Below are 13,123 nucleotides of genomic sequence, written 5' to 3'. Positions count from 1 at the left end.
AAACTGCTTATATCAGCCATGGACTTGTTGGAGATAAGTTTGTGAATGTAAAACCTCATCATGTCATGAGGGTGAGCTAGTAGCAAATTTCTGCTCTCTGCTCCTCCTCAAGCACTTGCAGGTTATCCAGCTTTTCATCAGCCTGGTTTATCAAGTACTAAGGTGGTGGTATCAGCCCAAAAAGTCCTTCAGCATGGTGTTTAGCATCCTTCCTTGGGTGTTTCAACCCTTTTCCTTTGCTACCCAAAACACTTCCCTGATCTGTATGCGTCTATAGAAGTGTGATTATGGTGACTCACATAAAGATGCCCACAGCTTTAGATAAAAATATTTAACTACACTTAAGTGACAAGCCTCATCCTATGGGGGATTGTCTTCTCCTCAGCTTCCTCTGGTCTGTATTTACCCTGTGTGGGCTCACCAAAACCTGTTAACAGGACCCAGTGGTTCAGGAGTAGAGGCACAGGGATGGACCCATACCCACAGCTGAGCGTCTGGCAGAACCTCTGGTGCCAGCTCCCAACTTCTTCCCCAGCTGCTATCTGAGCCTCATGGGGCTGGCACCACCAGCAGCATTGGGTGAAGGATGTGGAAGCTTTAAGGGTAACAAAATGGAGGTAAGTGCCTCACAGATACAAAGCAGAGTGTTTGGAGCTGGTCTTTGTGGGTCTGTGTCTGTGGGTAGTGTGGGCCAGCACGTGCAAGTGTTTCCATTTCTCTGCTGGTGCATCTGATGTTCTGATAGATCTCTTGCAGTGCCATGTCTGTGACACCAGCACGAGTACCTATGTCTTTCAGCAGAGTCTTTTCATTAACTTTAAGAACACTAATTGCTTAGGCTGAGCAGGGAGGTTAAGACACCCTTTTGCTTGGGAACCATAGAAATGTTACACTCCAGGGCTCTGCAAACTAAGAACTGTGTAAACAGACTAGACAAATTATCCCCCAAGTTACAAAGGGACTCAGAAGGAGAGTTCCAGCCAACCTTTGCATTAGATGGGAACAGCTGCATACACCATAGCCTCCAAATTTCCATAGAAACTTGGATCAGCCATAGATTATCTTCATTTTGTAAATGTTTTAATTATTATGCTATAATATTGTTCTGTAGGGATTGCGATGCTAAAGCCAAGGCTCCATGGAAGCCACATTTTAAAAGCAGTTTCCCTAGACCATATTTTAGGAAAAGCAAAGCTGGTTTAGAATTAAGACTTACGGTTTCTGATTATTTGATTTTTTTTTCCATGCTACTGCACACTCTCTTTTAAATAAATAAACTCCCACTGAGCTTGCTGCTCCAGTGGGACTGGATTGAACTTCCCAGGCATGCATGAATTATAAAGTCAGATATATGTTCCTGTGGAGAGGAGAATTACTCACAGAAACCATCTACTGATGCACGTAGCCTCAGTCACTTGAAAAATAAAACCCCGGGTGCGTGCGTGCGGGCGCAGAGCGCCGGTCCCGCAACCCGACGGGAGCCAACCCCGCCTCGCCCCGCACCGACGTCTTGCGCTGCTCCGCGGCTGTCGCAAGCCCTGCGCGATGTGGCCGAGGAGGTGGCCCCGCAGGTTGCAAAAGGGGTTGGCAGGATGTGGCTTCTGCCTGCGCGGCGGCTGCGCCGGCGCCGATGTTTACAGGATCAGGCACCAAAGCGTCAGCGGAGTCCGGCGGGCGGCCCTGGGAGATGTGGTTTGATGAAAGGGATTTCCCACGGCGGGGGCTCCCGGCGTGGCGGCAGCAGGACTCGAATAGGAGTGGCGAGTGTGTCCCCACACCATTGTCCTCTCCTTGGGTCCCCGTGGTGCCCCGGTGATTCGAGGCATCGGGAGTTGCTTCACTCGATGCTGCAAGGCGCACGTAGGTTGTCCCAGCACGGTGCAGGTCACAGAATCGTTCAGGTGCGGGTGTGAAACTGCAAGGTGTGGTTGGGAGCCTGCGGAGAGGGGTCACAGGGGTGGTGGGTCCAGCAGTGGGTGCTGCCACCAACTCTGCCATCAGTTCTGTCACCAGTCCTGCCACACACTCTGCCTGACTGGTGCTCTGCCTCTTCCAGGCCCCTTTGCCTGCCTCCCAGGAATCAAATACACCCCTGTGCTCCATCCAATGTCCCTTAAAAAATATCTCTGGATGACAGAGTCACTCAGGTGAGGTGAAGAGGTGAAGCTTCTGTTCTCCCTTGCAGGGAAAGTTTTCTTGCCTTTTCCTGGAGGGTGGGTAGGCAAGGGGGAGCTGAGCATCAAACCCCAGACCTGTCAGCTTTTTACAGGCACTGGGCCAGCCATGAATCCATGTATTTTATGTGCTTTCTCTATAAAATGCAGTGTCTTGCTGCCCTGTGTTATGAGGAGCAGAGATGCCAGCGGGTGAGGGACAGTGCAGCTGAGCAGTGCCAGGCTTAAGTCAACAGGAGATATTTGCCCAAGCCCAGCAAACGGTGAATCAGAATACAGCTCCTAACAAAACAGAAATCCTCCTGGCCTGTGCTTTGCTAGTCATCAATCGAGGCAGACTGATGAAATACTTGGCCCTTCTCACCCCGATAAGCACCTTATTTTTAGACTGCATTTTAGCTTCACCTCAGCAGCTGGTCCTGCAGCCTGGGCTGTCGCCTCCAGCTCCTGACACACACACAGACCCCACTGCTGGCACGTGCTGGGCTGTCGCTGAGTCCTTCCAGCTCCTAATTTACACTCCAGGAAAACATGTCGCTGCAAACCGTTCGCTTTGTCATCCCTTTGTCTCCCTCTCACCTTTTGCTGCCATCCCGTGTCACGCTGTGACTTTTCACGGAAAGAGTTTTCTGGTCAGCTGAGCCAGAAGCATCCTATGTCTTCACATTTCTCCAGTTTCTTCCAGAAAAATGAGTATTTGGAGGTACTTCAGGGTAATTTGGTAAGATGAGAAAATGCCTGGCAGGGTACTTCTCTGTGCAGAGGCAGCTGTGTGTGCAACACTCTCCGGCTCTGCCTGTGGTGACAGGAACCAGCCAGCCACGTGTGCCTCTCTGATGGGACTTAGGAGGCTGCTCCAGCTATCCCAATGCTTCCCAATGCATCCTAAGCAGAGACCACATCAGCCTGCAGGGACTGTTCCCAAAAGAGCCTTTCCCTCTTCTCTTGATACACCTGGTCTTCCTCCATCCTCGTCTTCACTGGTAATCAGAAGGCAGACAGCAGAGCTGCTTAGGGCAGCAGGGCTCTTGGCCACCTCACTGCACACCATGCACATTGAGAATCATCATCATAATAATAATTAACCGTAATTATTATTATCATTTTTATCGTTGTTATTGTTATAGTACCATCTAAAGGGCTCAGGTATTGTGGGAGGCATTTAGCAGACCTGTAGGAAACCATGAGTCTTTCCCTATGGATGTGCAATCCAAGGCAAGATTCAACAAGCAGGAGGAAAAATTAGAAGGAAGGGATCATGCTACAGAAAAGTGGCCAAACTGACCACTTCTGTTTGAAGTGCTGGGTAAGGTTGATAAGTGGAAATCTGCTTCATTAAAAAAAAACATTAATAGAATTATAAATTTTTAGGTTAGGGCTTTTATTAGTTGTTGGGGTTTTTTTAATCTGTATGATTTTGAAAGGCTTTGAAGTTTTATTTTCTGAAGTCATTTGGGCAGCCAGTTCTTCCAGGGAGATGGGAACTCCTGGGTCCCTTTACTGCTGTAAGAAGCAGCACCCTGTTTCCTTCTTCATCTTAAGATTTTTGAATAATGCACCTGCGATAAAATGTTTTTGAGTTAAGACAAAACCCAAAACTTTATTCTAAAATTGTTAATTCATGTGGCATTTATGCCTTTTTTTCAAAGATTAGGCTAAGTACTTTATATACCAGTGAAATGTGAATTTCTGTGACAATTATTTTAACATTTTAGATGTACTAATAAAACATTTCATCCTAGATAAACCTCATCTCAGTTTGTGTGTTTATAGGTATTTAGGGAGGGAAATTACCCAGTTACTGTGCATCTCCAAGAGCGATGTTCATTAACACAGCAATCAGCCACAACATTTTGTCTCAGTTCTTGGCAGATGTGCCAAAAATCCCTGTGGGTGTCCAGGAGGGATGACCAGGTGGGGTTACACTGTGATGAGCTCCAACTGATCAAGGCATTTCTAAGCACGATCTGTAATTCTTACAGAGATAAAACTCAACGTGTGGACAACTCTGTCCTGGGCTGCACCAGAAGAAGTGTGACCAGCAGGTCGAAGGAGATGACTCGCTCCCTACTCCACTCTGGTGAGATTCCACCTGTAGTACTGTGCCCAGTTCTGGAGCCCCCAACACAAGAAGGACATGGAACTGTTGGAGAGAGTCCAGAGGAGGGCCATGAAGATGATCAGAGGGCTGGAGCAGCTCTCCTATGAAGAAAGGCTGAGAGAGCTGGGGTTGTTCAGCCTGGAGAAGAGAGGGTTCTGGGAGACTTTATATCAGGTTTCCAGTACCTGAAGAGGCTACAGGAGAGCTGGAGGGACTTTTTAAAAGGCCATGTAGTGATAGGACAAGGGGTAATGGCTTCAAACTGAAAGAGGTTGGATTTAGGTTAGATATTAGAAAGAAAATATTTTCTATGAGGGTGGTGAGAGACTGGAACAGGCTATTCAGAGGAGCTGTGGATGCTCCATCCCTGCAAGTGTTCAAGGCCAGGTTGGGTGGGGTTTTGAGCTACCTGGTCTAGTGGGAGATGTCCCTGTCCATTCAGAGGGTTTGGAACTAGATGATCTTTAAGGTCCTTCCCAACCCAAACTATTCTATGACAGGCAGAAAGACCACCAAAGTATCTATGGAAAAATCACAGGAGCATTCAAGGTCTATATTGGATGGCTGTTTTCCATGGAGCCTTAGCCTGGTCTTTTTTGATGAGGGAAGATGTTAGTACATGCACCTTCAAGCACCAGTGTCCAAAACCTGCCAGCTGAATATGTGATGCTGTGAAATTGCAGGAGGTGGAAATGAGTTTATCTCTGTAGGTGGGTATTTTTCATGCATCTAAAAGTATGACACAAGTTATGCAGAACTGCAATTGTGATAAAGCTTAATTTGTTTTCATTAAGAGTCAATAAATAAGATTTTTTTTACTCTGTTTTTGCCACTGGTGTCCCCAGGGAAAGTGAGCTGAGGGAGAAGGAGCAGAGGCAGAAACCCTTGAAAATTTGGCTTTGGCACATTGTTCCTTAAATCCAATGACTCATTATTTTCTCTCAGTGCATGCTGCTCTCTCTGTGTAAATTCCAGTCCAGTCAGAAAAACATCCTTTGGTCATTCGTGAGAGCTAGTAATGGTTTCCTAAGGTTTAATTCCTCCTAAAAGATACGGTCTGCATTCCTTTGGAAGATGCCCTCCCACAGGCCCTCTCTTACAGCACTGCACTAAAAATAGTGCTTAGAGCTTCATTGCAACAGCTCCGTGTTGCAATTTTTATGGCTAGGTAGGTGAAGTCACTTTAACTCACCCAGCTCAATCCACTTAAATTTGCATTATAATGTTGTTAATTATCCACGTATTTCAAACCGAATAATGATTTCACAAAAAGATAAGATGGGATCCTGTTTTTCCTTCCTTATATTTAAAAAATGCGCATATGTTTTGCATAATTAAAATGCATTTTCTCTGGAATGGAGATTCGTATCTATTGCAGGTTGAAGTGCAAGCTTGGCTGCGTGCTGGGATCCCTGTCACCCAGCCAAAATCCATGTCAGGATGCTGTCATCCAGCTGATATCCACATCAGGATGTGTGGAGATCACTGTCCCATGGATCTCCCTGCCAGGATGCTGTTTTCCAGTGGATCTCCCTGCCAGGATGCTGTTTTCCAGTGGATCTCCCTGCCAGGATGCTGTTTTCCAGTGGGTCTCCATGCTGGGGGGGTCATGGTCCAGCTGCTTGCTTGGCATGCACGCTCTGGCCATAGTTTGCTGCCGTATCAGTGCTGGCTGAAGGAAGCTGCTGGGAATGTGACTCTAATCCATGTTAATCATCACTGCAAAAGTCAGTGTGAAAGGAGCTGCTTCCAGCTCCTCTGTGGGTTTGCTGCAGGGTGGCAGCAGGGGCTGGAAGGGTGGCAGCTTGCTGCCACAGGACAGACTCTTTCTCTTATCTCCCCACAGATGAAGCAGTCAGTGACAAAGGGTGCTTCCTTGTGGACTGCTGCTGTCAGCAAAATCAGTCAGTCTTGGCAGCATATTTAGTCCTTGACCTTTCCTGCAGTCTGTGCAGGTTCAGAAATTGGGACAGGCTGGAGCTCACAGGTAGGAGTGAGAGCCCTTGGTAGGGATGGGGTGGCAGCATCAGGTATCTCACAGCAGCTGTGGATGCTCAGCCCTCACCTCACCACACACCCCCCGAGCAGGCCACTGCCTTATGGAGCCCCAAAACCCTTTCTGGCCTGAAGAAATAATAATTACAGGGGATATTTTCCAACTCACCTTTCCTTCCATTTCTTTTTGAGTGCATCAGCTCAATTCTTCAGAAAAGTTCAGGCTTCTGTCTGTTCTGGGTGTGAAAAGATGCCTCTTTTGTTCCATTTTAAAAATGTCTTTGTGGAAATGAGTTGTGCCCCTGCTTTCCTGTTATGTGGCTTGGTCTTCTTGTCCCTTCTCCAAAACACAGGCAAGGTGTCTTCTGACACCTTGAGGAGTGCTCCCAGTGCTGGAACAGGAGGGTGTCTGGTCTGGATACCAGGTAGGTGGTTAATGAGGTTATAACACTGGGGACTGAAACTGCAGCCTTTGAAAGGGAAAGGGTTGTGTCTGCTGCTCCCTTCATGCTGCTGATTTTATTTGCTTTGCATGAATGGTTTCTGGGCTGGCATGTGGTCAGGTAAATAAAATGTCTCTTGACCCTTTGAGAGGAGGAAATTCACCTGGTGTTAAAAGAAGGTTGTGAGGGGGTTCGAGATGCATCCTGGCCTGGGAGATGGAAAGGATGCTCCCATGGGGACCTGAACAGTGCCCAACACCCCCAATGTGTCTGAGGCACACAAAGCTCCACATCTGCTAGTACTTGAACCACTGTTAATTAAAGCATTTTAATGAGAATGTTGCGTGTTAGTCTGTGCATGCCCTTTGTGAAATATTAAACGTCTCTTCCCTTCCAGCAGCACTCTCTTCCACAGGTCTTCCTGCAAATGGGGTTTGACACTCCTGATGATTTCTGAGCTAAAGAAACCCAGAGAAATAATCTTCTACAAAAATCTTTATGTGATCTTTGATGTTGCAGTCAAAGAAGCACATGCCAAGAAGATGTTTTGCTCTCTTCTGTTCATCTTCTGGTTGTGTTTGTTGTTATTTTCCCATCAGGCGCGACAACAAGCAGCTGATTAACTCATTAGCCAAGAGCATCAAAGAGCAGTGTGAGAGCATGAAATCTGCTCCTGCATCCTCCAGCCACTCCTAGCAGCTTGGTGGTTTCTGCAGGGCCTGTCTGAGTTTTAAAAAGTCATCTCAGTTACCAGTGGACAGAAACACACCCTGTCTTTCTCAAGCCAATGTCTTCGCATTATGGCTGTGCTGGAGCACCTCAGTCTCCATCCAAGAGGAAAACCCAAACTCCAGCCCATGAGTTTGTCATCCAGCAGGCAGAGGTAGCCCAAACACTGTCCCCCTAAAAAAACAAAAAACCCAAACAGCACTCCATACTCCATGCCAGGAGCTCCTCAGGGCCACATCATATGGAGAAGATGGATCAAGTGATTCATCCCCACAAAGAATCCCAGCCATGAACAGTGAGGGTAAGTTCCATATGATGATGCTTCAGGTCAAGAGTCCAAACATCACTTGGCAGACAGGTGATGTAGAGAGCACACATGCTGTTTTCCAAAGCTGCTTCTAACTACCCAGCTTGCCAAAATTGTAGGAGCAACTGGTGATGTTGAAGTTCTCTTGCAGAACCATGTCTCATGGAATTGTGCTGAAGGTCCAGTGAAGGCAGTAGTTTGCACCTGCATGCTGCTGCTTCCTTGGCTTGAAAGCCTCTGAAGGTATTTTCTCCCCTAAGTGGTGTGTACTGTCACAGCATGGCCTTGAAAAGACCAGCAGGATTAACAAATAGTTTGTTACATTCATGGTAGGATCTTGCAGACCTGAGTATTTTCTATGGAAGCCCTGCAGATGTGGCACAGGAGCCCAGCACACCCATGTCCTCCCAGGAGTTCTCGTGCACAGCAGACACCCAAGAGGTCACCAGCAGATACCCATCAAGTACCCAGCATGTCTCTTGCCTTCCACTTCCTCTCAGTCCTACCCCAAGGTCATGGCCTCCTGTCCTCTCTCCTTTTCATCTCCAACTTACACCTCCATTTACGCCCCACCAGCTTCTGCCTCCTTGCATGCACCCCCTGATCCAGCACTTTGGCTGCAGATGTGTGGGGCCCAACAGGACCAAGACAGCTCTGCCCAGGGGTCCCACCAAGCTCTTCCAAAGCTGCTTCTTTGGCTTTAGCAGCCTCCTAAAACTTGCACCACTCATTAGACATTAAGTTCAGCACCCACAGCAGCTGTGGTTCATCTGACTTCCTCAGCACCGCTGCTAATGGGAATTTCCACATCCCAGTGGGGCTTGAATGCAACCCAACACAGTCTTACAGACTGGTGCCCCAGGAGCCTTCTGAGCTGAAGAATAGCCTGTATCTATGGCAATACTGGGTTCAGGTCCATGATGCCTGGCACTGCAGGGGGGAAAGACCAGACTGTGCACCTGCAGAGCTAGGAAAGACTCACAGATTAGCTCCTTGTTTTTCTCTTTGAGCAAAGGTCTTTGCAAGGAAGTTGCTCATGCTGGCAACTCTTGGGGATTGAAGCTATTCCTGGAAAACTCATTGGAAGGGTTGGTGGGTTGGTAGTGTAACCAATAGCAAAATGAGGGAGAGAAGCCTGGCAGGATTAAAGCTTTTTTAAATTGCTGAATCTCCTGAGTCCCAGCCCTGACAGTGGTGTGGCTGCTGGGCTCCCGGGGCTCCAGTGATCCCCTGTCTCCTGTAGCCAGCCCTGTCTGTGGTTCATTTAGCACTGAGCAAAAAATCAAACACTGAGGCTCTTTGTTTTGCAAATCTGCAACACAAACAGGGCTCTCTGCAAAGACCAGTGTGCATTTGCACACCCACCGCAGGCTTTGTCAGCACCTGAAACCCTGACATGGTGCTCCACAGAAGGAGATGTAAGGAGACACAATCCCAAATGAAGTCATGCAAGGAAATGTTTATGTTTTTTTCCCTTTACATAAGGAGCTGCCACAGTGCTCCTGAGAAATAGATATCCAAGAGCAAGCCGCAGGCAGTGCGAGATGACAGATACATGTTTAAATAATGTCTTTATTCCAGTTCAGCTGCAAAAATAATTATTGCATTTGGGGCGTAAGCCAAGAAGTACCTTTGTTTCCGAGTGCTCATTGATTAAAACATCTTGTGCTTTCAGCTGGGTTCCGATAAAGACACTACATTACCTTCCAGACTGAGTATTAAAATAATATCTTTTTTTTGGAGGAGAGAAGAATTTAGAGAGTGACCTTAATGTTTCTTGAGATTTGAAGAATTTCACCCAACCTAGAGAAACTCCAACTTTTAAACGCTGGGATTTCTGCTAGAACAGGAAGTTTCTCTCGCATTGTTATCCAGCAAAATGAGCTCTGGATTATATTTAGCTCCATTCATTCAGCACAATGAAAAGTAAGACTCCAGCCAATTTCCTTAAGCAAGTTTATTAATAAGCACTAGTTGTTTGGTGGATGGTCATTTCTAGGTGCCTGGGAAAGATGATATATGCAGCAGAACCTCCCTTCCTCCTCTGAACAAGGCTCCCTGTGGACTTGACCACTTGAAGCCCTTTATAACCTTTACTGGGTACCTGCACAAGCCTGGCAGCCTAAACATTGCCCTGGGTACAGCTTCCAACCTGCCCTGGTTGCTCATGCCTGCTGGCCCATGCTTCACTGGAGCTGAAAACAAACCATCAAGGACAGTTTAGCAGCTTTGAAACCATAGCTAAATAATCTTCCAGGGGCTCCTAACTACAGGCTGGAGGCAGCTCTGTGTAAAACTACTAATGCTGCAGCAGCTGAGCTGGAGGAAACCACACTCAGTGCAGATCCAGCATCAACAGCAAAGGCTCCCAGCATCTGAGAGCACGTGGGGAAGCCACACGCAAGTCAGGAGCTTGGGTCAGTGAGGGCAGCTACAGTCCGGCTGTAAATCCTGGCTTCATCCATCACTTTCCATGTATCTGAAGCCAAATTTCTTGGGGTGTGTCTCTGGGCTGGAAAACAGACCTAAGGTGGTTTTATGCATGACAGACTTCATGACCCATAACCTTTCAACCATTTTTCTGGCTCTCGCTTGGTCTCCGATTATCTCTGGTGTGTTTAGGACGTGCTGAGCTCAGGACATTTCCTGCCTGTGCCCAACTAATTTAGATGATGTGACTTGAAGTTTGGGCTTGCCCTAAAGGAGTCAGGTCCCTACCACCCACTTGCATTTGCAGTCATCAAGGGGAGGGATGTGGAGCTGAGTGTCCCTGCAACACTTCCGGCCCTGAGATACGCGTCCCTCGAGGCCCCGAGCAAAATTCAGGCAATATGATGCCTTGGCTTTGCTTGGACAGGAAAAACGAGTTGCTTTCCTCCCACTGGGAGTGATGGTGGGGAAGGGAGTGGAGGCAACCTCTGTGCTGCTGCAGAAGTGAATTACAGCAAGATGTGGATGTCCTCTCTTAATCCGGGAGCCCTGGCAGGATGCATCCACAGGCTGGGGGTGCAAGCATAGAGGGGGCCTGGGAAGCAATGTGTGGCAACCCCAAACCATCCCAGGTGGGCATCAAATGTAGAGGAAGGAGTAGTGTTAGTCTGATTTCACCCTACAGACTGTAGATGTCCATGCACAAGAAAGGAAAATGCTCTGGCATGCTGGAAACCAACCACCAGTGCTGGGAAGGTGGTGGTCAGCATGTTCATGGGTTCTTTGATTCTTCAGTGCTCAACACATCAGGGGTCAGGGCACTGAGACTTCCCAAAGCTCAGCAGTTTACACCTTTCAGGCAGCACTGCAACCTACATGCTCCAGCCAGATCTGGAAGATCTCAGCCAAAAGGACTGCAAATGGGCTTAACTTTTTCTAAGGACAGCTGCTATCAGAGCATGGCATCTTCAAAACAGGCACAGAGGAGCTAGGTAAGGCCACCTAACCCAGATAAACGTGTTATAAAAGCAAGTTAGAAAAGTAATAAACTATTATGCCACAGAATTTATTCAAATTTTAGCAAATTTTATTTATGTGTATGGTTGGCACTGCTCTGTTATTCCTGCCAAGCACTCAATTAGCACTTGAGTTAATAAGACATTTTAATGGCTGTTAAATTAATCAACAACTCATATGCTTCTTTCCAGTATTTTCCAGGGGAAAGATATTGTTTCAGCTCAGTTCCTATGTTATCATTGTTACTAATTATTTGTGTTTATTCTCTTTACTATGCTTATTTGATTTTGTTTGAAATTAGATGCAGTGATAAGGGATGTAATTTGGTATTTTTCTCTAATGTGCTGAATGGATGAAGATTAGAGCTCCACAGCTATGAGAAAATGAGTCCTCATGAGCATTTGTTCAAACAGAAATCACAGAGCCTTTTTGATGACTGTCATACCCTCTTTGATTTGCTCGGCATCAGTGTTTGTTTTTTTTTTTGAGTTTGTTCACAGAAAGCTTTGCCCAAATGAAAGTATTGCTAAGAGAGGTGAAAATATGGAGTAGCCCAGGAATACCTGTGACCTACACCACAACTGGTTTTTTCTTGAGGTTTGACTGATCCAAGTAAGGAAAAAAACAGCATTTGGTGGGTTAGCTCCTCAAAACAGCTATTGTACTATAAATAGAAGGAAAATGTCAAGTAAATTGAATATACCCTGCAAAAAAACGGTGATTAGGAACTGTTTCATCCTGAAAAATTACAGAAAAAAAAGAAAAGACACTATCTGTGGGCAGTTCCCAGCTCTGCCCCAGCTGTGGGTGAGTCTCACACTCAGGCTGGGAGCAGGGTTGGGGCATGACGGGGTTGTTGTAGGTCTGGATGTGTGATATCTCCCTGGCTTCATTCAAACTGATGCTTCTGCTCTGAGTGGAATAGCCTAGGGCTGGAGCTGTGCTGAGAGAAATGAAAAGCTTTCATAAAATTATGTCATGTGCTGAATGTGCCAGCCTGTCATGTAATAATAGCTAAAACTTTCTGTAATTAAAACAAGTAGCTAGTTATGGTGTCTGACTATGATCAAAGCTCTTTTGTCTGCTTTGACAGTTGGCACATGTGAAAGATTTTGGCTTACATGGAAAATACTGTTGTGGTTTTTCTCTTGGTTTTAAATGGCAAGAAACATACATCTTGGATTATCCCTAAACTGAAAGAAAACAGTAATGGGAAACTGAGAACCAGAATGTGCATGACGTAAAATGTCTACAATTTCTGGCAGAAACATCTCCCCTGCTCAGCCATCAGCCTGCAGAGCAGTTGACCCACTGCTGCAACACAAGGGGTTCTGCTGGGTCATTTTATATTTCTGCAGAGATGAGAATGAAGCTCTTGAGAACATTCCCAAATGTCCTGCACTGCCTTTTTGAAACAAGGATTGCTTTTGCGTAACAAATATTTGTCTGAATTGTGACAAACCCATTGTATCCCATTAGAGGATTCTTTTACATTATTTGGATTGTGATTGTTTTGAGGCAATTTATGGATAAAAGGCACCTTTCTGTTCACAAGAGGAATCTACATTATTTTTCCATATTCATGTCTGGTATCTTTATTACAAAACAAAGGGCTTGGTGAGGAAATATAAGCTGCTTTTGCCCTCAAATTCCTCTTCATCTCAAAAAAAAACCAAACCTAACCAAAAAGACCCAAGCTAATCCAGAATTCCTTTTGCATCTCTGAAAACATCTACTTTTGCTTAGAAGTCTCTAGGAGAATAAATAAGAAGCTTTACAAAAAAACAGATGTGAAGTGATTGGCTGAGCAATAGCAGCCAATAGTGTGTTTTAAACATTCTGTTAGGCAACCAAATATCATCTGAAGGAAGTGCCTGGCAGAGCACATTGATGAGCACTGGGATTTTGCCATCCCTTCTCCTGAAGT

Source organism: Heliangelus exortis, chromosome 10, assembly GCF_036169615.1.
Source record: "Heliangelus exortis chromosome 10, bHelExo1.hap1, whole genome shotgun sequence".
NCBI classification, from domain to species: domain Eukaryota; kingdom Metazoa; phylum Chordata; class Aves; order Apodiformes; family Trochilidae; genus Heliangelus; species Heliangelus exortis.
This window is presented reverse-complemented; position numbering follows the sequence as displayed.